The 26086-nt window shown below is 46.1% G+C and overlaps 1 long non-coding RNA gene across 1 annotated transcript; it reads right to left on the reverse strand.

Annotated features, from left to right (window-relative positions):
• Positions 1-11515: 11515 nt before the first annotated feature.
• Positions 11516-24155, reverse strand: LOC112647318 (uncharacterized). Its single transcript, XR_003128235.3, has 3 exons — positions 20507-24155; positions 19690-19924; positions 11516-12329 (listed from the first exon to the last, which is right to left on the reverse strand). It is a non-coding gene; the product is annotated as an uncharacterized LOC112647318 (long non-coding RNA).
• Positions 24156-26086: the final 1931 nt, after the last annotated feature.

Below are 26086 nucleotides of genomic sequence, written 5' to 3' on the forward strand. Positions count from 1 at the left end.
CAGAGGACTTTTTATCCAGCCCTCCATTGCCGGGGTGCTTTCAGCTGACAAAGGACTCCTGTGGGGTGCTGGCATCCCAGCTATCTCCTGAGGTGGCTGCAAGTGGGTGGCAGTGCCAACTCCTGGGAAGAATGCTGGAACAGAAGTGCCTGGAGAAAGAGAGGGACTGCCCCACACACTGGAGCCCATATCAGGTCAGCCCAAATGACTAATGTGGCTAATTCTCTAGCCCCTCGGGCACAGGGAACTCTACCAACTTCCAGACGTTCCAGAGTCCTATCTGGATCTGTAGCAAATGTCAGAGTTCCACTCGCTAACAAAAGTCTGGAATTCCATCTCAAGTCCTTTAAAAAGCTGCTGCCAACTGGCTTTGCCTGTACTTTGTCTAAAGGCGTCAATGTGCATCTCGGGGCCAAGTGCTTCTCTGCCCCTCTAGACGAGGTCTGAGGTTGAGGCCACTAAACAGGTGGACCAGCCAAGGCCCCCAATAAATAACAGATTCCCAAGGGAGCAAAACCCTAAGAGCAAGGCTGGTATACTCTCCACCACCAGCTGGCCCCATGCATGGCTTATGTGAACGCCGTCAAGGCAAATGCTTAGATCAGTGGAATCCACAAGCTCCTCGGACAACAGGTGGTCCTGTTGGAGAGTTTGCTTCTAGAGTTGCATTGCCCAATACACATTCATGGGTACCGAGCCCTTGAAAGGTATCTGGTCCAAATTGGGATGCCCTCTAAGTGCAAAATACATACCAAATATCCAAGACTTCATATGAAGAATAAAGGATGCAAAATACCTCATCAAAAAGGTTCTATTGGGACAACCAGGTGGCTCAGTGGTTAAGCATCTTCTGCCTTCAGCTCAGGGTGTGATCTCAGGATCCTGGGATCAAGTCCCACATCGGGCTACCTGCATGGAGCCTGCTTCTCCCTCTGCCTGTGTCTCTGCCTCTCTCTCTCTGGGTCTCTCATGAATAAATAAATAAAATCTTTTTTTTAAATGTTTGTATTGATTTCATGTTGAAATTATTATGTTTTGCATATATTGGATTCGATGTGTGTTATTAAAATTAATTCCATGTGTTTTTTTTTTTTATTTAAAATTACATGTGTGGCTCTCATTGTATTCTTATTGGACAGCAATGTTCCAGTGGAGGTATTTTATCTAAAAGGCCACTTCTTTGGGATTTAATTCCAGTGACACTGGATGGGATTTGACTAGCGGTGTGGGGATTGATGGCATAACCCTGGTGGCTGATGACCAGGACACGAGATGTGTGATGGCAGCGCTGGCTGAAAGTACTAGAACAGCCCGGGCCTCCGCCCGCATCCCGCCCTCCATTCATTACCCTGGAGGGCATGGCTGAGGCTTCAGGTGATGAATCATCACCTGGACTCAGGTGTCTGTGTTGGAAACCCACAGTAGGACATCTCCTGATGAAAGCCGAGTTACGTCATTGCTTCCCACCCTTTGGAAATGGAACATGAAATCTAGCGCCGAACACCGAGACTTTGTCTACGCAAGCCATCCTTGTAATGATGGAACTAATCCTATCTTGATTTTGGTGGAGGGTGGACAAACCTATGTGAGGATGGAAAGGGTTCTGTGGGTGAGTGGTGGTGAGGGTGGTACGACCGTGTGAATGTGCTTCTTGCCACTGAATTGTACACTTCAAAATGGAGAAGACGGTAAATTCAGTTATGTGTATTTTACCATAATTTTTTTTTTTTAAATCCGGGACTTTGACCTAAAAAGCAAGGATTTTCTTTCCCAATTTACCCTGTTCAAGAACCAAGGCCAAGGAGCCTTTTAGTAGGACCTGGAGTCCCAGCTTCTGGGTGATTGATCTGTAAGAGAAGCAGAAGAAGGGCATGTCCTGGCAAACCTGTTGGGGAAGGCATGGGCCGGCCTGGTGCCCAGGCCTCTCCTCAAACATGTCCCATCCCCAGATGGGTCTCTTATGCCACCCACAGGTGGACCTCGACCTATTACTACAGAGGTAGCCTTGATCAAAAAGGTTCATCAGTGTGGATGTCAGAGAGCCAAAACTCTTGGTGGAAGTATCAACACCTAGAGCTCCACGGGGCTGGGAAGTCAAGGACTATTTCTTTAGAGCAAATGGAATCTACTTTAACATGTGAAGTGGGATCAGCATTTGGGGAAGTACTTCTCAATATTATATCACTCAAGTTGCAAGGGTTTCGTTTCTGTTTTTGTTTGTATAAACTAAGGGCACTTGATTTCACACGCCACCCCAAAAGTATAGTTGAAATTCCTCATTCACAGGAAAGGTGTAAAAGAGCCCAAAGAGGGGCACCTGGGTGGCTGGGTCAGTTAAGACTCTGCCTTCCGCTCAGGTCATGATCCCAGGGTCCTGGAATGGAGCCCCACATCAGGGTCCCTGCTCAGTGGGGAGTCTGCTTCTCCTTCTCTCTCTGCTCATGCTCTCTCCCTCTCTCTCTCCCTCTCTCTCTCTCTCTCCTTTTCTCAAATAAATAAATAAATAAATAAATAAAATCTTTAAAAAAAAAAAAAAGAAGAAGAAGAAGGAGCCTACTGGTAGGGCAGAGCAGGGCAGGGGGTCTATCCCTACCTGAAATAGAAATAGGCCACCCAGAAGAGATGACCCCAGTATACCTCAGCTGAGTCACCCCAAGACACCAGTCAGCAGGGGAGGAGGGAGCTGCCAGGCTGGGAGTGTCTCTCTTATCCCATCACCAGAGAGCACAAGATAACAAGAGTCCAATTTGGGTAATGGGATCATTCCAAAAAAATAATTCTTTCTTTCCCCTTAAATTCACATTAGCTGGCCAGGAGTCCCTAAACTGCCCGGAATGTGTATTAAGAATGCCAGACATTTAGGCCATCAGTTTCAGCCACCAAGGCATGTATTTAGACCTGTATAGTACCACGTCCCCTCTGCTCTTGATCGCCAGCATGGCCATCACCCAGAACCTGCACTAGTCAGCAGCCTCAGTGGTTCTGCATCTGACCTGGAGAAAGAAAAACACATGGACATCTACAAGATTTTGCTCCATTTATGATGTCTCCTTGGCCACTGCTCCCTGAGCCAAGAGATCCCAACTGTTTATGAAAAACAGTATTGTATTCCCTCTTGGTCATCTAAGTCATGGGAAATTTTTGTGTGGTGATGCATAAATCCCAGAAAGTTTGGTTTAAAAAGTTCTCTAAAGTGTGGGTGGTTCCTCAAGTTTGTCCTGATTTACTGAATATCCCGCATCCATGAAACAGGCCTGAAGGCTTCACCCGAACATCCCCCAAGAGGCCCTGTGGATACATGGGTGCCCTCATTAGTGAGTTTGGGCAGCTGACTGTTGCATGGAGCACTTTCAAACTCACAGTCAAAGGGAGCCTACAAGCCCGTGTCAGCAGAGTTGCTGGAGAGTATTTTGTTTTGACTCAGTTAGGGATGACCCTCCCATGATCCAAACAAAGTCCCTCTAATAAAGTCATTGTAATAAGTCCCAAAATAAGTTAACTCTTCCCTTTGATCAATCTGTCTTTGAGGTTTTACTCAGTCCATCAACAATTATTTCACGGGTGCCTGTGTGTCAGAGCATGACAAAGCCCCCGACTCTAGATCCTTCTCCCAACCATCCTCTCCTCATCATCCAGAAGATTGTCCCATGACCCTCCCACCATGACCAAGCAGCCACTGAAGAGCATGTGAATAAGTGCAAACAAGTATTGAGAGAGAAAGATGGAAGAGGTCTCAAAATGGTATGCATCAATGGCATTTTTATAAATATACAAACAGTATGTGTTTAGCCTCACTTTTGTAAATAAATATTTAGAGATGGATAAATAGGTAGATAGATGATAGATAGATAGATAGATAGATAGATAGATAGATAGATGATAGATATTCATGTATAGATTTACCTCAAAGATACAGATGCAATGAAATGCCAGGACACCTGCACCCCGATGTTTCTAGCAGCAATGTCCACAATAGCCAAACTGTGGAAGGAGCCTCGGTGTCCATCGAAAGATGAATGGATAAAGATGTGGTCTATGTATACAATGGAATATTACTCAGCCATCAAAAATGACAAATACCCGCCATTTGCTTCGACGTGGATGGAACTGGAGGGTATTATGCTGAGTGAAATAAGTCAATCGGAGAAGGACAAACATTATATGGTCTCATTCATTTGGGGAATATAAATAATAGTGAGGGGGAATAGAGGGGAAGGGAGAAGAAATGGGTAGGAAATAGCAGAAAGGGAGACAGACATGGAAGACTCCTAACTCTGGGAAACGAACTAGGGTGGTAGAAGGGGAGAGGGCAGGGGGTGGGGGTGACTGGGTGGCGGGCACTGAGGGGGACACTTGACGGGATGAGCACTGGGTATTATTCTGTATGTTGGCAAATTGAACACCAATAAAAAATAAATTTATTATTTAAAAAAAGATATTCATGTGTATATTTTAATACCACAAATCTGAAAGCATATATATGAAATTGGTCACTGCAATACCTGACAGCATTAACTTTCTTTTCTCCCAGCTTCCTTTCATGGTTTTTCTACAGTGAACATGCATTGCATGTGAAATAAAAAGATTCAAGTGGGTTTTAAAGGAAACACTAGCTTGAAAGGAGATGGTAAGTGGATGTGATAGCCATTTAAAGAGGTTGGGGTGTGTGTGTGTGTAGTTCGGGGGAGTTTCAAGTTCTGGCTGAGATGGTGGGCATCTCTGCACAAATATTTTAGGCTTAGATAAAGAGAAAGATAAGTGTTGTATTTTTTCTATGTGGTGGGAATTAAAATTATGTATGTATATCTATACATTATATCATTATATTTAGTTATCAAGGTGCCTTGACAGCCATTAACATTGTCCATCTCTACCTATTACTGCACCAATTTTTTTTTAAGATTTTATTTATTTATTCATGAGAGACACAGAGAGACACAGAGACATAGGCAGAGGGATTAGTTGGCTTCATGCGGGGAACCCGATTCAGGACTCGATCCCGGGACCCCAGGATCACAACCTGAGCCAAAGGCAGATGCTCAACCACTGAGCCATCCAGGTGCCCCTACTGCACCAATCTTATCCCAGACACTGACTGGCCTAGACAATATGAACTCTATTACTGACACCAGACCCACTAATTAACATCAATTTAGGTGTGATATTTATATTTACCACATCAAGCTTCATTATTTCTTCTGTTCCCTGATCAGAATAGGATGAGCCTCAGATTCAAGACTGGTCCTAATTTGATGTGCTCCAAACAGTAGAACAAGCAATTTCTTATGAAGTCACTTCAGCGATCTATCATCAATACTTATAATAATAACACATAGTAAATGATATCCTTGCAATTAAATGGTATCTTTGCAACCTCCCTGGAAAGTGAGGAAGGAATCTTTCAGGCCCTGCCCTTGTTGTTCTGTTTGGGTTGAAGCCCAGAAGAGACCAGTACTAAGCTACAGGAAGTTGAATTGATCTACATAAGAAAGAGCACAAGGAGACCAATAGGGAGGAAAGGCACAGGATGAGGAAGGAAGTTGAAAGAGCTGGAAGAGGACAGGGAAGGGGAAGCAGAGAAGATCCAGAGCAGCTGGGAATCTTCTAGAAAAAAAAGTGGGAGGAGAGTAAAGGGGCTCAAGTAGCTGCTGCAGCCTTGGTGGGGACTCCGAGTGGGAGGAGAGAAAGGAGAAGACAAGTGTAGACAGCATGCATTATAAGAACCCCGTGCAATGTGACACACATGTCGCTTCCACCCTACCCCACCCCCAAGAAAACCTTCCACAAAGAGTTGCACTACTCTTCAAAGTTTTTGTCTCTTTGGGGTGTATTAGTTTCAGAACAGGAATCATTCTCTTTTGCTGGACCAGGAAGGCAGGCAGCTGGGGAGGTAGTGGGAGGCCCCTGGGAAGGAAGGGGAGCAGTCAAACTCTGCCTTTGCTAAGTGGCGTGGGGCAGCCCCAGGGGCCAAGCCACCATGGTGCCACCAGCCCCGGCATGAGCCATGCCATCAACATTTCCGCGTGGCGCGTGGAGGGCGACTGGAACCAAGTACCACAGCCTGAAGGGCTCCAGCAGCAGTTTTTCTGCCTCACTGTTTAAGAGGCTGGAGGTCCAGGATCAAGGTGTCATGAGGGTTGGTTCCTGCTGAGGGCCAGGGGCCTAGATCTGCTCCCAGGGCCCTCTCCTTGGCCCAGAGATGGCCCTGATCGCCTTCTCATGGCATTCTTCCTCAGTGGGTGTCTCTGGGTCCAAATTTCCTCCTTTTTATAAGGGCACCAGTCACACTGTAGTGACCTGACTTTAACTTGATTACTCCTTTAGTGACCCTATTTCCAAATAGGGTCGCATTTGGAGGTCCCAGGGCTTAGGACTTGAACACATACACTTGGGGATGCTGGAGACACAGTTCAACCTGTAACACCCCTTGACAAACCCTCAACCCTTCCCAGCAGTCTCCACTTCAGAGATCACACGTAGGGGGCCCTCCGCTTTTCCTTCTCACGTGCTCACCCCCAAGTCCAGGCCTCCTTGTCCTCAGTGTCTTGTACAAATTCCTCCAAACTCCGACCTCACCCTTCCTCATTTGCAGGCAGGACACAGAGTTTTGTCAGATGCTTCCGTTTCTCAGGAAATTCTGTGGGGATTGAGAAGAGAGGAGGATCTCGCAGGTGGACTCAGAGCCGTTGAGTTGAAGCTTCTCTGTTTTTTGGTGCCCGTGGATTCCAGCTTTGTCCCCATTCTCTGTTTGGATGGACAGACGGCTCCCTGCTCCTGCCCTGTCTGTTGTCCTGGGACAGACTCTGGCCTTGGCCTCATTCCTCAGGGGGCTCCTTGGGCCCTTGTGGGGATGGGTCTGCTCCTCACAGCCTGGCATCTCCATCTGAAATGCCAGGAAGGGGCTGCAAGAGGAGAGACTGGTGAGCAGAGGGCACATTCAGGCCAGGCAGAGACCCTTGGGTAAAGGCAGGAGTAGGGATGGACAATAGGACAACACAAGGAAGGGCTTGCTGGTCACCCAGTATAGCAAAAGGTTTGCATTAAAACCCAACTTTCTGGCATGGAATCCCAGGGAGAGCACAGCTCACAAGAATAAGAAATTACATCTGAAAATGTCTTAAATAAGTCGTGTCTTCGAGGATTCATAATCATAGGGCTTCTTAAAACAAGGGGTCTTCCTATGGAGCTCCCAGGGGTGCTAAGGCTTCAGGTACAGGCTTCTGTGGCCTTCTCCAGGCAAACAGGAGAGAGAGAGCCTGGACTTCAGAGCCCCTCGCTCACTGGGCCCCAGCCTCCTCCCTAGCTCCCAGCAGATTCCTCACCTTCCCCAGCCTGACACACCCGGCACCCCCATAGGATTTCATATGGAGAAAGGCCTCCATGATTTCCAAAAAGTAAATAAATATGTATTATGTGCAATAAAAATATATATTATATTTTATATATAATAAAGACATATCTATTAATCATTTAATGTTATTTTATCTATAATTATATATTATATTACATTTATGTAAAAAATACATATATATATATGCACCAGTCAATTAGTTAATGAGTTCTCTGTGCATATAAAATCGTTCAATACATAAATATTCAGCTTAGCTGTGATTTCATCTCAGGATCGTATCTGCTTCGTGAAGTCTGCATGGATGCCTGTAATTCATTCATTCATTCCTAATGAGCTAGATCGTCTTCAAAGCAATAGGGAGCAAACTCACCTGAGAGGAGCACTGTCTCCAGGGAAGATGCCCCAACAGTCAAAAAACAAGAAATATTCAGAGGCAGACCAGCCTTTGCCTTGGATGTTCCTGGTGGGTCCTGTGTGCACCAAATCAGCATTTCAAAATCAAGGCCAGGAATCTGGCTGTCTCTGTGGGACTGATATCACCTTCTGGGAAAAGAGGGAAAAGAAGATCCAAGCTGGCAGGGCTGCTCATGTTCTGGGAAGCTGCAAGGTCCTGTTTCAAAGGCTCTGCTTCCCAAGGAAGCATGCCAAGTTGTAGGGGCCATTTTTCTGACCCCCATCTGTCCTGGGCCCCAAGGTTCTTAACATCTGGGGACAGGGTCCTGTGAGCAGAGTGGCTGGAAGGAGAGTTATCAGGTCCTCACCTGCGCTAGGGCCCTACTTTAATTCTGCTTCCCAACCTCTAGTGTAAGGAGCCTTCTGTATGGGGAGCACTGCGCTAAGTGCTGGGGGGTCACAGGAGAGATAGGAACAATCCTTGCTCTTAGGGGACTTCCAGTGTAGTTGGAGGGAGGGAGTTTTATGCACAGACGATCAAATGTCCAGTGGAAAGTGTTAGCCTTCCACCGAGGGGCACTACTCTAGCCCAAGGAGCACCAAGGTGAGGCAGGGCCAAGTCTGGAAGCCCCGGGAGGCTTTCTGGAGCAAGTTTGCGTGCATTCCACTCCGGGACTTGCTTTATGGAGTCTTCGTCTATAAATACCTCTGGCCAACACAAACGCACTTCCACCAAAGGATAGAATTTCAGCATTAGAAGCAACCTTCATGTGCATTAACCCCAGCACTAGTCTAATGATAGAAATCCTTCTAGGATACATGCAGGGAATCGTGTTTTTTGGTTACTCTCAAGATGGGGTGCTCACTACCCTTTGGGAAGGGGTATGGACCTCTTGGGCACCCATGCAGAGGATCCAGTTTGCAGAGCCTGCTTCCAGGTTCAGGGAGTGTGAAGGCTGAGGAATGGTGCTCCTTGTGTGTCTGGATGGTTCAGCATGCCCACGGCCCCAAGCACTGGGATTCCAGGCTCTCGGGTTGCATCTCGGGTGTTGAAATGGAGCGGCCAGCTGCCAGTAGTCACTCTGAACACCCACAGTGACTCAGGGCATGGCATGTGCCATGCAGGGCAACCAGCACAGCCCTGCACGTGGTGCCCTCCACCATCTGCCCCCCTCCTCTGCTGTGGGGTCTTGGTGACCAGAGCTGTGACAGGGCCATGCCTGGTGGCTCCACTCAGCCTGCAGGTGCATGGTGCTATATGCAGACATGCTGTTCACCTTGCTTTGAAGAGTTCCAATCTCACATCATTTTATTTCTGCCGTGGCCCAGGGGTCCCCGGTCACTCTTCGAAGGACATTAAAGGTTCTAGTTCATGCGAGCAGAGGGGCTGGGTCTCTACTGAGCTTCTCCTGGTAAACTCGAATTATCCACATCACCAGCACCTTGAGTCAGCCTCTCTGCATTTTTCAGTGCCCTGCTCTCTCTCCTGACCCCTTCCTTTCTTGACATCTATGGCCCTGGCGAACATCACCATCATATCCCACTAGCCATTTCCTGCGGGGTTCCCTCTCTGCCATCCTGTCTCCCACCAAGCCCCCACCAGTGGAGAATTTTGTTCCATCCATCTCTGATAGCCTTTGAAGCACATAGTAGGTTTCCACATGTGTTTGCTAAATGAAGAAATGAGTGCAATTTGAACCCTGCCCACCCACCCCCAAAACTCCCAATTACCCCAGGGACAGGGAAATGACAACAAATCATTGCACTCAAGCAAGAGGAGTATTTGTAAGGAGTGGAGGCAACACAGAGTCCATGCCTATGAGTCCTTTGTAAACACTGGATTGCTTGATAAACAAGATGTGCACCCAATCCGTTTCTTCTTTCTCTTCTCGTTAGCCAAGACATCCAAACACGGAGTTGGCTGCCTGCTTTCTAACACACATCTTGGTTTTAGGCTTCAGTAAAGGAAATGTTATCCTGAAAATTGTGGCAATTGCATTTGTGCGGTGATGTATAATCTTCAGAGTATTCTAAGCAAAGCATTTGTGTGTGCCAGTGGTGGGCCAGATGGCTGCTAGAGCCTTTTCTAGATCACATCCCCTTGTTTTATGGAAAAGAACAGAGATTCCAAGTGACTGTCCTGAGTTCCTGCAGGGAGGTGCATGTGGGGGCTGGAGCTACAGGTTACCCCATGACCCTGCCCTAAACTGGCTCTGCCCAACTGCCTCTCCTTCTCCAGCCTCTTCAGGAAAGACCCCCTCTTTTCACAGCTCCTCTCAAATGATCTACCACTGGACAATATCTTTGCTTTCTGGGACTTATTCAGAAAAATGCTGTGAGACTCAACCTACCTGGTGATGACAAATCATCTGTGACTTTCCAACCTGTACCTGGAGGTTCCTGCAAACCATTTGCTCCTCATTATAGACCCCCTGTAAGGCTTTCTCCCACTCCCACAGTGAAAGCCCACAGAAGTGGAACTCTTCCCTTCTTGGATTGTCTATTGAAAATACATCCTCCATTTAAGAAATTAGGGAGGGCACCTTCTTTGTAGTGTATTGATTTTAGTAGGAACTGATGCTAAGATTATTTCTAGGCCCAGAGACATGTAATATTAGTGGTCATGGAGGTGAAGTGGGTTTTTTAATGAAAAAAAAAGGGGGGGGAAGCCCTGATTTATAGTGTTTGCTTATTCCTCTGGTGTGTATACTCCCCCTGTGGTCAATCGCAAGCTGCTAACATGTCATCTACATGGACCTGCAAAGAGACGGATGCAGTTGGCTCTTATCAGCCAGTGCAAGTGGCTGCTCCAGCCACCACATTTCCTGAGATTTTTTTCTATGGGCTAGGGCCTTTGCAAGCTCACTGAATCTTAGTCCCTCACTGTGATTTATCAATAGAAATTGGAGCAATAAAAATACCTTCCTGATAGGTTTTGTGAAGAGTGAATGAAGTAATACACACAAACTTGACTTAGAGCAGTCCCTGCACGTAGTAAGCACTCGATACATAAACACAACCATAATTACCATCATTACTACACACATGATCTCATTTAATCTTTTCAACAGCCACAGGAAGCAGATGTCCATTGGACAGCTGACAGAGGCCCCTACTTGGTGAGCACATGTGTAGGTAGAGCTAAGAATATTGGGTACTGACTTCTCTACTGGGGAAGTCATTGCCACACATTCATCTCTTGACACCAACACCTCAGTTTACCAGACCCCATGGATGGCTGTGATGGTTCATTTTTGGAGTCACTTTGACTAAGCTGGGGCACCTGGGTGGCTCAGTGGTTGAGCATCTGCCTTTGGCTCAGGGCATGATCTCAGGGTCCTGGGATCAGGCTCCCTGTGAGGAACCTGCTTCTCCCTCTCTCTGTGTCTCTGCCTCTCTCTGTGTGTCTCTCATGAATAAAGAAATTAAATCTATTTAAAAAAAATTTTTTTGACTAAGCTAAAGGATGCCCGGAGAGCTAGTAAAGTGTAATTTCTGAGCGTGACTCCAGAAGAGATTACCATTTGAATATGTAGACCGAGTGAATGCAGGTGGACCTCATCCAAGGCACTGAGAGCCTGAATGAAGAGAACAAAACAGTGAAGGAAGGGTGAATTGTCTCCCTCTGCTTGAGCTGGAACCCATTGGTGCCCTTGGTTCTCTGACTTTCAAACTCAGACCAGGACTTACACCATCGATCTCCCCAGGAGAAATAATCAGTGTTCTCTACAGAAGCAGAACCAGTAGGACATATAGAGAGATGTTGAAGAGGACATTTATTATAGGAATTGGCTCATGTGCTTATGGAGGCTGTGAGATCCTATCGTCTACCCTCTGTAAACTGAAAAATTAAGTATAGTTCAGCCTGAGTCCGAAGGCTCGAGAATGCAGAGACCCACTAGAGCCAACCAGATGGTCAACTGGAGCCCCAGGGCACATCAGCACCAGCACCCAGCAGGATGTCCCACAGGCCTGCTCATGTACAGGTGCATTGGCCCCTCTTGCCCTACCCCTGAGACACATCCAGCAAAACACTTGTCAGTTGAGCTTGACACTGAGCTGCCGGGGAGGGCTCTGAGGTTTCGCTGGGCCGAGGGCAGGTAACTTCCTTATCACCTGAGCAGTATTCACAGCCCAGTTCCTCCTCACCTGCCTTTGTCCATTTCACACACATCTCAGCGTGGTCTTTGAGAAAAGGGGAAAAGCGTGCCTGGCACTGAATGGTGTTCACTGTGCATGTAAATGAGGTGGGCTCATCTTGGCTTACAAGTGCCAAGCTCTAGGCACCTTTATTTCCTGCTCATGAGGCTTGGATGGTTCTGTGGCACTAGATGCTTAGAAGAGGGGAGCAGAAGGCAGCTGGCCCATGACTCGTGCATGCTCGGCCCAGGTCAGAGTCAGGCTGGGTAGGGGTGAGTCTGGGTATGTCTTGTGGCTGCTTCTTGGAGGAGCTGAGTTCTGTTCCCCAGGGTCCTCACACACTCTCCAAGAGGGTCTCTCATGAGGCTGCAGACAGCACCCTTGCCAAGCAGCCCAGGGCAGTGGCGCACAATGGAGGCCTGTTCCCGTGGAAGCCAGGAATATTCTATGAGAAAAAAGCAAGAGGAAAAAAATGTCTAAATATCTGTTTTTGCTTCCTACATCTCACCCACACAAAACATTAACTTCATACCAAGCTCCCACTGGATCGGTGTCCAGGGACTTCAGGCAGCCCTACAGCAGGTCAGGAAGGAACCAAGGAAAGCTAGCCATTTCTACACTAGCTCTGGCTGCATGTCAGCCCTCTAGCCTTAGCCCCATGCTTCATGCTTTCAGGGTTTTTTGTGGGCTGGTGTTTTGGTTTTTGTTGTTTTTTTGGGTTTTTTGGTTGGTTAGTTTTTGAGTTTTTTTAGTTTTTGATAGAATTATTTGCCACAGTTGTATTCCAAAGGTGCCAAGAACGGGATTTTTTTTTTCTGATTTGCATTCTTCTCCTATTTTTGGTATTATGTATTTTTTAAGTGCAAAAGCCATTACCTTAACTGGCTACATGAATTGGTAAATTCATGTTTTGACCCTCCTTATCACACCTGCTAGAGATAACCTAAGCCACAGCACAGCTCCTACCGGTTTGGCTGCAGGCAGGGTTATGACCTTCAGGGTGGTGAAGGAATGCAGCTTTTATTGTATGATCACCTTGTTATGAAATAGAACCTTTAAGAAGGAAGGTGGGTGGGGCACCTGAGTGGCTCAGAGGTTAAGCATCTGCCTTTGGCTCAGGTCGTGATCCTAGGGTCCTGGGATCAAGTCCTGCATTGGGCTCCCTGTAGGGAGCCTGCTTCTCCCTCTGCCTGTGTCTCTGCCTCTCTCTGTGTCTCTCATGAGTAAATGAATAAAAAATCCTAAAAAAAAAAAAAAATCTTGTCAGCTAACAAGGAGCTTACATTCCATGCACCATTCTGATCACCTAAGAGAAAAGAGGGCAATTTTACTACCTAAAAATCACTTGCCAAAGTCTCAGTGACAATCAGAAGAAAAAAAAAAAAATACAGAAAAACCCTCTGTGCTTAGTCTTATCAGAAGGTAAGAGAGATTTCAAAGCTGCATTAATGAAAACAATTTGATTCTGGCACATAAACAAGCAGACAGATCAATGAGCCAAAATGAAGAGTCCCAAAAGATACTGGAAAACAGAATAATTTAATGTGTAAAAAAGGGCAATCATTAAGGGATAATGGATTATTCTACAAATATTATTGGAAAAGCCAGCCAACCATTAAGGGAAGAATTAAACTGAATCTTCTTTATGTCCTTATACTAAATGCCCTCATATTTCGTGTTTAAAAAAGAGAAAAGTCATGAAAGTACCAGAAAAGAACATGAGATCATTTTTAATGAAATCTTGGAAGAGGAGAAAGTCTTCCTAATTAAGACAAAACTAAGAAGCCACAAATAAAAATACTGATGAGGTTGACTATATAAATATTTAACGTTTCGTCCATACCAAAAATGATGTCAGAATACAAATGAAAAGATGGGGAAAATATTTGGAATACAAGTTATGGATAAAGGACAAATATATAAAGGGCTTACCATGAAAACAGGACTCAGGAACCACAAGCCAAAGGCCAACAACTCAAGTTTTTTAATGAGCAAAACATATAAACAAGAAGTTGACACACACGAAAGGGAAGCTAAATGGCGAATAAACAAATGCAAAGAAAACAAAAAAAGCAAATTCAGATCTATAAAATTTGTTTAAAAAATTTGTGTTGTTACCAATTAGGTTGACAAAGATCAAAACTTTGATAATATGCAGTGTTGCAGAAGATGTGCAGAAGCCAACATTGGCCTCGGCTATGGAAAGAAGTGTAGACAGGTGTGACCTTTTCCAAATATCTGTCCAAGTAAGAATGCACAGACACGGCAGCTGCACTTCCAGGAACTCATCGTGCAGATGTCCTCACGCATGTGAGCAGAGACAGGGCATCTACAGCTTTGTCGGCCCTAGCTAGAACCTGGAGCCCCCCTACACACTCACCGAGAGGTTAAATTGGTTAAATGCTGCTTACATGCATTGTGAGCATTCACACAAAAGTATACTCAGCAGCTGGGTAAACAGATGCAGTGGTTATGTGTTCTAAGAGAAATAACCTCCAAGGTCGCTAACTGGAAAAAACAAGGAGCGGAACAACACGTATGCTGTATGACGTGTCCACGTGTGCATTTGGGTACACACTTGTTTGTTTGTTCAACAAAGCTTTACTGAGCAGCTGCCACATGTGAGCAGCTTTTCTTTTTTTTTTTTTTTAATTTTTTTTTTTTTTTTTTTTTTTATGATAGTCACAGAGAGAGAGAGAGAGAGAGAGAGGGGCAGAGACACAGGCAGAGGGAGAAGCAGGCTCCATGCACCGGGAGCCCGACGTGGGACTCGATCCCGGGTCTCCAGGATCCGCCCTGGGCCAAAGGCAGGCGCCAAACCGCTGCGCCACCCAGGGATCCCCGTGAGCAGCTTTTCTAAGCAGTGAACAAAATAGACGAAATTTTCTCATATCAGCCTTTATGGAGCTCACATCCTTATTATATTCGATTTTAGTTTCTTATATCAATGGGGAGAAGAGTAATTGGAATAGGTCATTGGCCATAAGTCACATGTGGACAACAATGAAAAGATGAGGGGTACAGGGAGGGGTGCCCCTGTCAGTCAAGGTCTCTGAGAAAAGCCAAGGCTTGAGGAAGATGAGGGAGAGGGGCTTCACACCTGGATAGGGAAGAGCAGGCCTGCCAGGAGGAGCAGCAAGGGCAAAGGCCCCAGTGGCAGGATAGAGGAAGAGCCCAGGGCCAGAAAGGCTGAAGCAGTGGGTGCCAAGGAGAGCAGGGGAGAGGTGGTCCAGAGGAGAGAGGGCATCGATGAGCATTGGCTGTTTGAGGGACTCTGGCTTAACACCCAGAGATATGACATGATCTGACCCCAAGTTTTAAGAAAATAGAAAATTTCCAAACAGATGCACACCAAACCTAATGGTGGTCACTTCCAGGGAGGGAAAGAGTGGGAGGCCGGCAGGGAGGTGTGGGAGAGAATTACTTTACATCATATTCTGTGGCCTGTTTTCTTCGTTTTCCTGTGGAAAATGTTTTTTTCCATTAAGAGCCCTTTTGCCTTGTGTAGAACACAAAATGAAAGACCATCCCCCAAAAAGGGACCCCCCCCCCATTCCTGGATGGCTCAATAATCTCCAGGTTGCCTGGGTGACATGTCAGATTAGGTTCCCCTCCAGGGCATTGGGAGTAAGGTCCCAGGTAGAGAGGTGCAGGTGTCTGGGGTGGGACGCCATTGGCATGTACAGGAATTAGAGGGGATGTGAGCTGTCCTTCAATGCACTGCACACAAAGATGGTATAAGTAGAAGGGAACAGAGTGATGCTAAGAGATGAGTTCAGGAAGTTGCACAAAACCCAAGTCCTGCCTCTCCTAGAACCCACACAAAGCCAAGAACGCCCTGGAAGGAGGACATAGATGCAAACATCATCTGCGTAATGTGTGCTGGGCAGCAGGGTGTGGGGGGATGCGTTTTGAAAAAATTTTTAGGAAAACCTATGGTTCATGAATATTTTTAAGGAAAAGATTTATAGAGGGGCGCCTGGGTGGATCTGTTGGTTAAGCATCTGACTCTTGATTTCGGCTCAGGTCATGGTCACAGGGTTCTGAGGTGGAGCCCCATGTCAGCAGGGAGTCTCTTTGAGATTCTCTCTCTCCATCTCCCTCTGCCCCTCCCTCCACTTGCACATTCTCTCTCTCTAAAAATAAGTAAATAAATCTTAAAAAAAATAAAAGAATTGTAGATAGCAGTCCACTTTTGAATATACCCAGGATGCCCTACCCTGTCCTCCACACCCATTCATATCACTCTGTCTCTTCAAGCCTGGTTCTGAAACCCTCACCTCTTTCAGAAAATTCTCTCCAGGGAATTCCACCTACCTTCATCCGTCTACCAGGAGATGCTCAGCACTCAGGCCACCAGGCCCACTTCCCTGGTCTATGGCAGATGTCAGCAGTGGACCTGCAAGCCTTGGGTGTATTGAAATCAAATACTCGACCACATCACTGGGCCTCTCTGACCTTCTGTCTCCTCATCTTCAAAATGATTGCATGAGATTAAAGGATCTTCATAAAATGATCTCGAACAAATCTACTCACTCAATCACTCTGTAGTTCTAAAGCAACTGGTTGTGGGGATAGCCCATGACCCAACCCAGAAAATGAGTTACTGCAAATGGAGCCCAGAAGCTCTGAGCAGGCCCAACTTTGTTGTAATAAGAACACAACCTTTCACATTGATGACTTTGAAGGGAACAGCTCTCCCTTGTATGAAACTTCCTACAAACACTTTAAAAAATTGTTTGTGAGGTCCTCAAAGACAAGCCTTTCATCCTACTTTCCCTCATCTGCTCCATCTTTTAAGACTGAGCATTGAGTTATTGATAAGCCAAGTCAGTGAGAAAGGAAACCCAAACCAGTTTTTGCCTCTGCTTTTAGATTCAGCTGTTGCTCTGCCTCAAGCCCTGCCATGGCTGTCCGTTGTTCTTAGGAGAGAGGTTTGGTTTTGGTTTTGGTTTTTCGAGGTGACCCACCTTTACCCTCTACCTATCCACCCCCTAGCTTCAACTTGGATCATTCAGCCCATCAACCTTCCCAAAGTGAGCATCTCAAAGTGCTTTTCAGACCACCTGCATTGGAATTATCTAAAATTCTTGTTTAAAGTGCAGATCTCTGGGCCCCCATCAGACCTACTAAATCATGTTCTCTCAGTGTGGGCCCCAGGAATCTGCATTTTAGCACATGCATAAGGCAATTTGCAAGAACTCTGAGGTGTGAAAACCACTGCTTCTGCTCAGCCACTTCGACCTTCTTTTAATGTCTCAAGTGAACTAAACTTCTTCCCACTGAATTATCTAGTGGTCTGTAAAAAATTACTCCAAAATTTAACAGCTTGAAGCAATCAATGCTTATTACATCACTGTTTTTGTGGTGAAGAATTTAGGAAGCCAGACACTTCTGGCTTAAGGTCCCTCATGAGATCTCAGAGGTGTTGGCCAGGGCCACAATCCCTTGAGGGGGTTGGAGGATCTGCTTTCGAGCTCTCTCCATGGCTGTTGGCAGAAGGCTTCATGGACTTCTCCATAGGGCTGTTCACATGATGTGTGGCTCACACAGCAAGTGATCCGAGGCAGAGAGTGGGCACCCAAGACTAAAGTCACAGTCTTTTTATAACCTAACCTTACAGGGGACACACCACCACTTCTGCTGTGATGCCACTCATTAGAAGGGGGTCACTAAGTCCAGCCTCACACTCAAAAGGAAGAAAGCAAGCTCTGTGTCTTGAAGGAGGGAGTATCAAAGGATTTGTGGACATATATATTTTTTTAAGATTTGATCTATTTATTTGAGAGAGAGTGAGAGAGCAAGAGAGAGAGAGCAAGGTGAGGAACAAAGGGAGAAGCAGACTCCCCAGGTCCCAGGATCATGACCTGAGCCGAAAGCAGACACTTAACTGACTGAACCACCCAGGTGCCCTTGTGGGCATATTTTTTAAAATACTGCTCTATTTCCACATCTTAGCCAATGCAGTTTTTGGTAAGTGAAATGCCTCCCCATCCCCTACACACACACACACATACACACACACACACACCACACATGCACACTTGCCAGACTAAATCCTACTTGCCCTCAAAGGTCGAGTCAAGATCACTTCCTTTAGGAGCTACCCTATATGGTCACAGAGGGGTGGTACAATCGCACAGCTCCAGGTGGCACCATTCACCCGGTAGTCATTGTAGCCTTGTGTTTATTAAAACAATTTTTCAGCAGATTCCTGAAAATATAAGAGGCCTACATTCTTGGATATCTGTCACAATTTTCAGGGGAGTCTTTGTCTGGCTGTAGGCCAATGAAGAGCCATCTCAGGAATCCCACAACCCCATCTTGCATGGCACACTGTAAGGTCCCAGACTTACAGGAGGGCTCCTATCACATGCATGCCCTTTGGGGGACTACAGCCCAAACTCCACTTGCTGACTGAACTCCAGGCTGTGTAGTGTCTTTCAGGAAGTTGGCAGCACTGATGAGCGTGAGCTCTGGTTCTACAGGGCAGAGTTCCATGGTTATTTTCTGGGCACATGCATCCTCAGGTGGGTGGCTGCCCCATGCACTCACTGGAAGAGCTGTGAACTGCCAGCCCACAGATGATCTAGGGCAGGAACTGTGAATCAGGCTGGGCTGATAGATGCCTGTGTGGAGAGGCCATGCTGTCTGGTGAGGAAAACTGAGGTCTGGGAGTCAGATGCAATTTTTCTGCTTGTGTGACGCCACGACATCTCTTAACCTGGATCTTCCCCATCTCAGGGTAATTGAAGCATTAAGTAAAGTGCGTGATCACACTGAAAATTTAGATGCTTCATACAAACATAAGTCATTGTTACACCGAGCCAAATCTGAGGGCAGGTAGGGAAGAAAGGAAGTCTAGAGCTCCAATATTTTGTGGAAATCAAACAACCAAATCGAATCAGGAAGCACTGATTACCATGGAGTGTCACCCAGCTATTGAGAAGAGTGATTTAGATCTCTACCTGTTGACTTTAAGCACATCCATTATGATGTATTGTTAAGTGACAAAAACCAAGGAAATGTGCTACATGGCTGGCACAGTTGGTAGAGTGTGTGACTCTTGATCTCAGGGTTATAGGTTCAAGTCCCACATTGGGTGTACAGATTACTTAAAATCTTAAAAGAAAATGTATTTTATAAGGTCCTGTCTTTGTAAAAACAATCATCTTAATCATAGGAAACAAACTGAGGGTCACTAGAGGTGAGGAATGTGAGGCGATGGGGTAACTGAGTGATGGACATTAAGGAAGTCATGTGATGTAATGAGCACTGAGAATTAAATAAGTCTGATGAATCAGTGACCTCTACGTCTAAAACCAATAATACTTTATATGTTAATTAATTGAATTTAAATAAAAATGTTAAATAATAAATAAATAAATAAATAAATAAATAAATAAATAAATACATTAATATAGCCATTTCTACCTAACAGGCCAGGATTGTCATGTTATGCTACTCAAGGAGTTTCATTCACATTAGAGTCTATGTGAAACTGTGTCCCTCCCCCCATCATTGTGAAGTGGTGTAGTACTCAGCCTGTGCAACTGTACAAGGACCCCTGAATAAGATGCTGTGCAGGGCCTAGAGGCCATAAAAAGAAGAGTGAAGTAGTTACTACCCCTGTTTTGCTTCACAGTTATCCTGTTGTGAGATCACCTGAGTATCAGGATCTCTGATCATCCTGCTTGAGCATTTTAGAGGCCAGAACTCTCCCAATGACAGGCACATGGGTGTCTCAAGAGCTTATGGCAAAAGAAGCTCAAATATGGGGCTCCCCTACATGATAGCCCACTCACCTCAATTTCCTCAGGAACAGATCCTCAAAAGTGGCTGAGACACTCAAGGACATGGGCATGAGAAGGTGAGGAGAGAGGACCCCTCAGGGAAAGCATCCAGGTTCACTGCAGCAATAATCAGAATAGGAGGGAAATTGGAATCAACCTGCACATCCATCAGGAATGGGTAAAGGAACTCTGGCACCTCAAAGCGATCCAAAAGGATGGAGGCAATTTTGTACCTCAATGGGAAGAGCTGTCAAACGAAAAAGCAAGCTGCAGAATATGGATAGTGAGTGATTCCATTAAAAAAGGCCATATGTATTATGATACGTGTATATTATGTATATACATATACTAAATATATCTGTATCTGCTTTGAAAAAGAGTCTACAAGGTTATATGCCAACTGTAAACAATGATTACGTGCTGAGTAGACATCAAGAGGGAGAGACTTCCACTATTTACTCTAGATGCTCAATAAAAGAAGATCAAAAATGTATTGAAGTCACAAAAGCTGAATCTACGTCAGGGGTTCTTAACATCTTTTATATAAGATACATAGGACCAAAAAAGGAAACTAATTATTTTAAAATGAAATAATCAAAATATTGTTTAAAACAGATGTTTTTGTCCTATGGGTTTTATTCATGCATTACGTAACAAGATGTAGCAGCAAGCCTAATGCCTACCATCACTTCAAAAAAGTAATGAGCAATAAGCATGCACAATACTTCAAGATGTCCACAACCATCATGCGGTGTGAAAATGTCTGTAACTCCTACCAGTGACAAAGTTGTAGGTACTGTGAACACTTCACCCAAGTGCTAAAACTCACTGAGAGGTCGGTGGAAATAAAGATGTAATTTTTTTTGTCATCCAAGTTCATGAACTCCTGAATTCTATTCGTGGGACTCAAATGAAGAACTGTGATTGTTTCTGCCATCTAGAAGTTCAGCCCTTGTCTGGGGGTCAATTCCTCCTTTACTTCTGTGAGAGATCACTTTGGAGAATTTGTTGATTCTGTAGATGTAGGGGATATTGATGTAGGGTGTCCAGCGTCAGTGAAATTCAGATGTCTCTCATGGCCTTTTTTCCCAGCTTTCTTGAGATATAATTGATATATAACATTGTTTAAGGTATATAATGTGTTGATTTGATACATTTATGTATTGCAAAATGATTACTACCATAGCATTAGTTAACACCTCCATTCTGTCACCTAATTACTTATTATTTTAGCAAGAAAATTTTAAATCTTCTTAATAACTTTCAAGTATATAATACAGTATCATTAGTTATAATCACCAGGTTATACATTGATCCCTAGAACTTGTTAACCTTGTAACTGGAAATTTGTATCCTTTGACCAATATCTCCCCACTTCCCACTCCCAGGCCCCTGGAAACCACTCTACATCTGTTTCTCTGAGTTCAGCTTTTTTAGATTCCATGTATAAGTGATATCCTGCCCTATTTGTCTTTCTCTGTCGGATTTATAAAATAGATCTTTTATTGAGGCTGTGCCTTCCTTGGTTTAGATAAGAACTTCTGAATAAGTAAATAAGGGCTGCACTTCCACAAATGTGTTCAGTGGTGATTTGGTGGTGATGGTGGCAAAGATAGGGCTACAGATGAAGATGGTGGTGGTGGTGATGGTAGTGAAGCTGATGGTCATGGTGGTGGCATTAGTGGTGGTGGTGAAGGTGATGGCCATGGGAGTGGAGTTGCTGCTATTGTGTGTGTGTCCAAGAGCTACTCACTTTTGGTCATCAGAAGGTATAACTTCCTCACACTCTGGAAACAGGACCATAAAGAGGGTGAAACAAAAGCCCTCTGTTCTGCTGAAGTGTTCTGAAGCCCCAAATGCACTATATTGTGATTGTCTTTTCCAGGCCAGGGAAACTAAACCATATCTTATGAATAAGGGGCAGTTGGCATTCCTGGTGGCAATTTTATTTGCAATAAAGAACAGAGGGAGGCTATTTGACAGGGCTATTGACAGGGCTATTGACAAGGAGGACGGAAGTGGCTTTTGGATCTCCAGGAGTAAGGTGCAATTAGGCCTGGATTGTGAGTTAATGAAGATGCACTGAGATCTGTGTTGGAAGTCGAGCTCTTCCTCACTAGGTAACAGAAATCAGATTAAGATTTGTAGGCCTCCCAGAGTAGATGCTTCTGGTATCAATTACTGTGCTTCTGTGATTCCGAGTCTTCAGAGTAGACTCATTGACTGTTACCATCTGGACAGAGCTGTGCTTCAGGAGGCTTCGTGGACACCCAAAGGCTAGGTTGGGAAGAAGCCAGACAGCACTGACCTAGGACCTAGAGGCAATGCAGTATGTAATACAGTATCATTAGATATAATCACCAGGGTGATTATAGGTACAGACTGACCAGTGGCCACAACGAAGGTTTTCTGGAATATACAAGCATTCCTCAGAGCTACCCCCACAAGGTACCTGGGGACTTCCTGTTGTCTTTGGGTTGGAGGCTCAGACTCTTGGTATCTGAACATTAAGGGGACATGCATCTCCTAAAGTTTGTGAGTTCAAAGTCACCTTGATCACTTATATTTCAGGGAGGCCGAGTCACTTAAAACCAACATCATTTAACTTTGAAATGACAATAATTAATTAATTAATTAATTAAGATCGAATGGAAGGGAAGAGAGTGGAGGGAGGAAGCAGATGGTGCAAGGGCAATGTCAAGAAGGGGGAGCCATGAAACAGCGCACTGCTTTCTCCCTGGGTGGAAATGCACCCCTTGCCCCAAGTCCACAGAGGGGCCTACAGAAACCTGGAAAAGGTGGTAGGAAGCAGGGTTGTCTGTCGTAGAGAAGTGGAAAGGTAGAGCTGATGATCCTTTTGCTCTGGAGACTCGGGGAAGTCCCATTCAGGTCCAAAGGGCCAGGGGCCAGTGCTGGATGCCTGGGCCTGGCTCCTTGCCCAGGGTCCAGTAGGGACAGTAAGGAGCCCTGAGGTCTCCTTTGAACCTGCCTAGGCCAGTCTTCCAGGACAGAAAGGCAAGCAAGGAGTGAGTGTCCTGGAACAAGCAGTGTGCAAATGTGAGCACTGTCTCTGTGTTGCTGCGAGGGGTTGAGAGGGAGAGCCCCAACCCCAAAGCATGCCCGAGCTGGATGATGACTCCATGGTGCAACAGAAACAAACATGAGAATTGGGGCCAAGCGTAAACTGGAGGCAGCTTTGCAGTTTGAGAAACTCACCAGGCCACTAAAAAAATTCAACGTGGCCAAAAAATTTGCCATGACCTCACTTTTTTTTTTTTATGAGCAGCTGTCCTGATACTAATCTTGCCTCTTTCCGTAATCCCTTTTTCATGAGATTGGAGGGAATAGATCAGGAGCCTAAAGCAAATATGCTGTCACAGAACCCCGGGGCTTCTGTGTAACGTGCACCAGGATTGTGATTGTCCGCCGTCTCCACTCCCAGAGGTAAGCCTGAGCATGCCACCTTCACGGCTGGGGCCCCCAGCACAAGCGAGCACTCCGTTCCCATCGGCATCATGGCTGCAAATGTGGGAAGGGGGAGGAGGAATCAGGTCTGGGAAATTGCATCCCTTCTGACAAAGGTGAGAGAGAAAATAATGTCAATTTAGAACCATCATAGACACATGGGTTGGTCGTTAAACAGAGGAACCAGATGTTCAGTTTTCAGAGCCTGCTTCTTGGGCCCCCGAGATCCTACAAGGAAGGACATGTCAGGGGTACATGCTATATTTTTTTACCTGAATCGTTGTATCAGGTCTAAAAGGAACTTTATAGCAAAGCTGCCAACTCAATGCAAACTTTTCTGGTCAAGTGGTTTTTCCAGCTTCTGGACATTAGGAAAGAAACCATCTCTCCCCAGGGCATTTTGTTTGGGGTGTTAGGACTTGCCGTTGTAAAACTACTTCTGCTCAAGAAGTAGTTGAGCACCTATGTGCCAGGCTCTGGCAGCGTGGCAGTGGGACTGACCTTACCCAGATCCCATGGCACTCAGCCTCTCCACCCAAGCTCTGCTGGTCCAGCGGCACACAGAGGATGGGCTCGGAGTATGCATGCCTGGTAAGGAGGGGGCTCCAATAAAGCTGCTTCACAGAAGAGGGTGTCATAGCTGAACCTGCCGGTCAGGGCCACCAACTGAATACACCTGCCCTGCTTGAGGGTACACCATCAGGACTGCCTGCCTTGGTGAAACTCGGGTAGAGGAAACGATGTGGGAACAGGGGAGCAGCCTAGCTTGGGAATGAGAGCCCAGGTTCCCATCCCAAAGGAGTTCACAGACCCCAGTGTTAGCTAGCCAGCTAGGCCAGCAAGGATACAATCCTAAGGACAGTAAAATGCACAAGGACAATCTATAACACACAAAAGTGTGTGCAGAGGGCCTGGCACACTCAGGTGAGCTTCTTTCCAGCTATCTCTTTCTCTGGTACTAATTTCACTCTCCACAGGAGTCTTCCCGACTGGCAGGCACACAGAAATGATTGTAACGCGGCGGTTTGCCTGAAATGTGGTGTCTTTGCACATCTTTGTCTTGCACATTATTTGTGGACCCCAAATAATGCAATGTTTTGGGGGCTGAGCAACTGAGTCTAGACAGGAAATGAGTTGATTCCATGAGACTTGCAAGGCCCCCAGCAAGATGTGCTTTCTAGAAGGGCATTGGGTGGGCTGGGGATTTTCATTTGCCCTGGAATATAAAGCGTGAGAGAAGAGATGGGGCTCTCGACACCAGGTCCAATATCTTTTTCATGACACTGTTTATTCTTCCCTGTACCGTATAGAAACCAGGTCGTGGTTGGGATCAAAGCACAGAATATGGGGGTGGGCAGCAGGTTCCACCTAAAATTGAGGTGTTTCTGTACTCTACTGGCCCTGACTGCACCCCACCCCCAAAGCCCCAGAGAAATCTCTCATGCTGTAGTGTAACCTCAGTAGCTGGCTGTAGCTCTGGGTCCCGCCCGGGTAAGAGCTTGGGATGGAGGAGGGGGTGGTGAGGAAGAGGGAGGAAGAGGAAGTATTTCCTGATTACTTGACAAACATAAACCCAGGCCTGAGCTTCAGTCCAGGCTCTGACGACAGGGGATCACCATCTCAGGTCCCTGTTTACTCCCTCCCCTCAACCCTCTCCACCCTCACTACTCTCTCATTCTGTCCTCTCTTATCTGGCACTGATAAAGTGCGGGCTCTGAAAATGTACGGTCACTCGAGAAGGGTGGGGATACCAAAAAGCTTCTAGGAATGAATGACTCAGCCCAGGCTGAAAAGAGCCACATTGTCTAGATGTGTCCATTTGCTCGCACACATCTCACAAAGAAAGCACTTTTATGATCTTTTTACCACCTCTGTTGACCCATGGAGCGAGGCTGCGGGCCTGGGATTCCTGCTGCTTCTGGTTTTCTGTCTCCACACACACATGGTTGGGATTCCTGAGCTGTATCCCTTGTTCTTTGGAACTTCTCAGCCTCCTCCGAGGACCCTTATCAAAGCCCGAGGGTCAAAATCCCTACCTTCGGGGACCTGTATTTTGTTCTCCCTGTCCTAACAAAAATGACTAAGGGGACCACAGCGACGCCTTCATGCCTCCTACATGAAGACCTTGGGTCAAGAAAAGGAAGAAGATTAGCTGCTCATGCTGTGCTGGTCACACATGATGTTTATTAAAGTCCACCACTCTTGAAGGCCCCTCTGTCTTGGTCCCACGAGGCCTCCCATGCCAGTCAGAGAACTCCCAGGCCACCCCCAACTATCTGGCTTGCACACACCTCAGGTTTGCACAGTTACCTGCTGGAGGGCTTTCTGGCAGCATCTTACTGGTTTAGCAGCTTAATCTTCAAGACGTGGTCCTGGGCCACGGCTGAGACATCGCAGAATGCGGGACTATCTGATGTCTTTACAGACCCACCAGAGTGAAAATGACCAGCGGTCGAGGTCAAGCGGTCGAGGTCAAGCGGTCGAGGTCAAACGGTGGAATTTGCAAATGGGTAAATACCATATTGTGCGCAGGAGCCAAAGAATTTGTTCAAAAACAGCTACTCGGTATGTGTCGGAATGAGGCCTTGGTTACAGAGCAACGCAGAAGGGCCAGCAAAATACAGATTCTGGTGTTTCATAAACCTACTACAGCAGACAGACTAAGTGAAGCAACTCTCCTGCCAAACAGAAAATTCCAGATGCCAAGGAGAGAAATTAGAAGAGGCTGTGGAACATCAGAGAAAACTAGTCCCCTCTTAGAGATGGAAGTTCAACATGTTCAGAGGACCAGGGGATAGCCCAGACCGCTCCAGCTGGGACTGGCCAAGGATGAGGTTACATTAGGAAGAATCCCTATTCCATTCCATGCCCCTACCTGCTTGGGTCAGAGTTCAGCCCCCAGAAGGGCTATGTGCCTGTTCTGGGAGCCTCGGGGATCTCTCTC

This window comes from Canis lupus, chromosome 5 (genome assembly GCF_003254725.2).
Source record: "Canis lupus dingo isolate Sandy chromosome 5, ASM325472v2, whole genome shotgun sequence".
Lineage (NCBI taxonomy): Eukaryota > Metazoa > Chordata > Mammalia > Carnivora > Canidae > Canis > Canis lupus.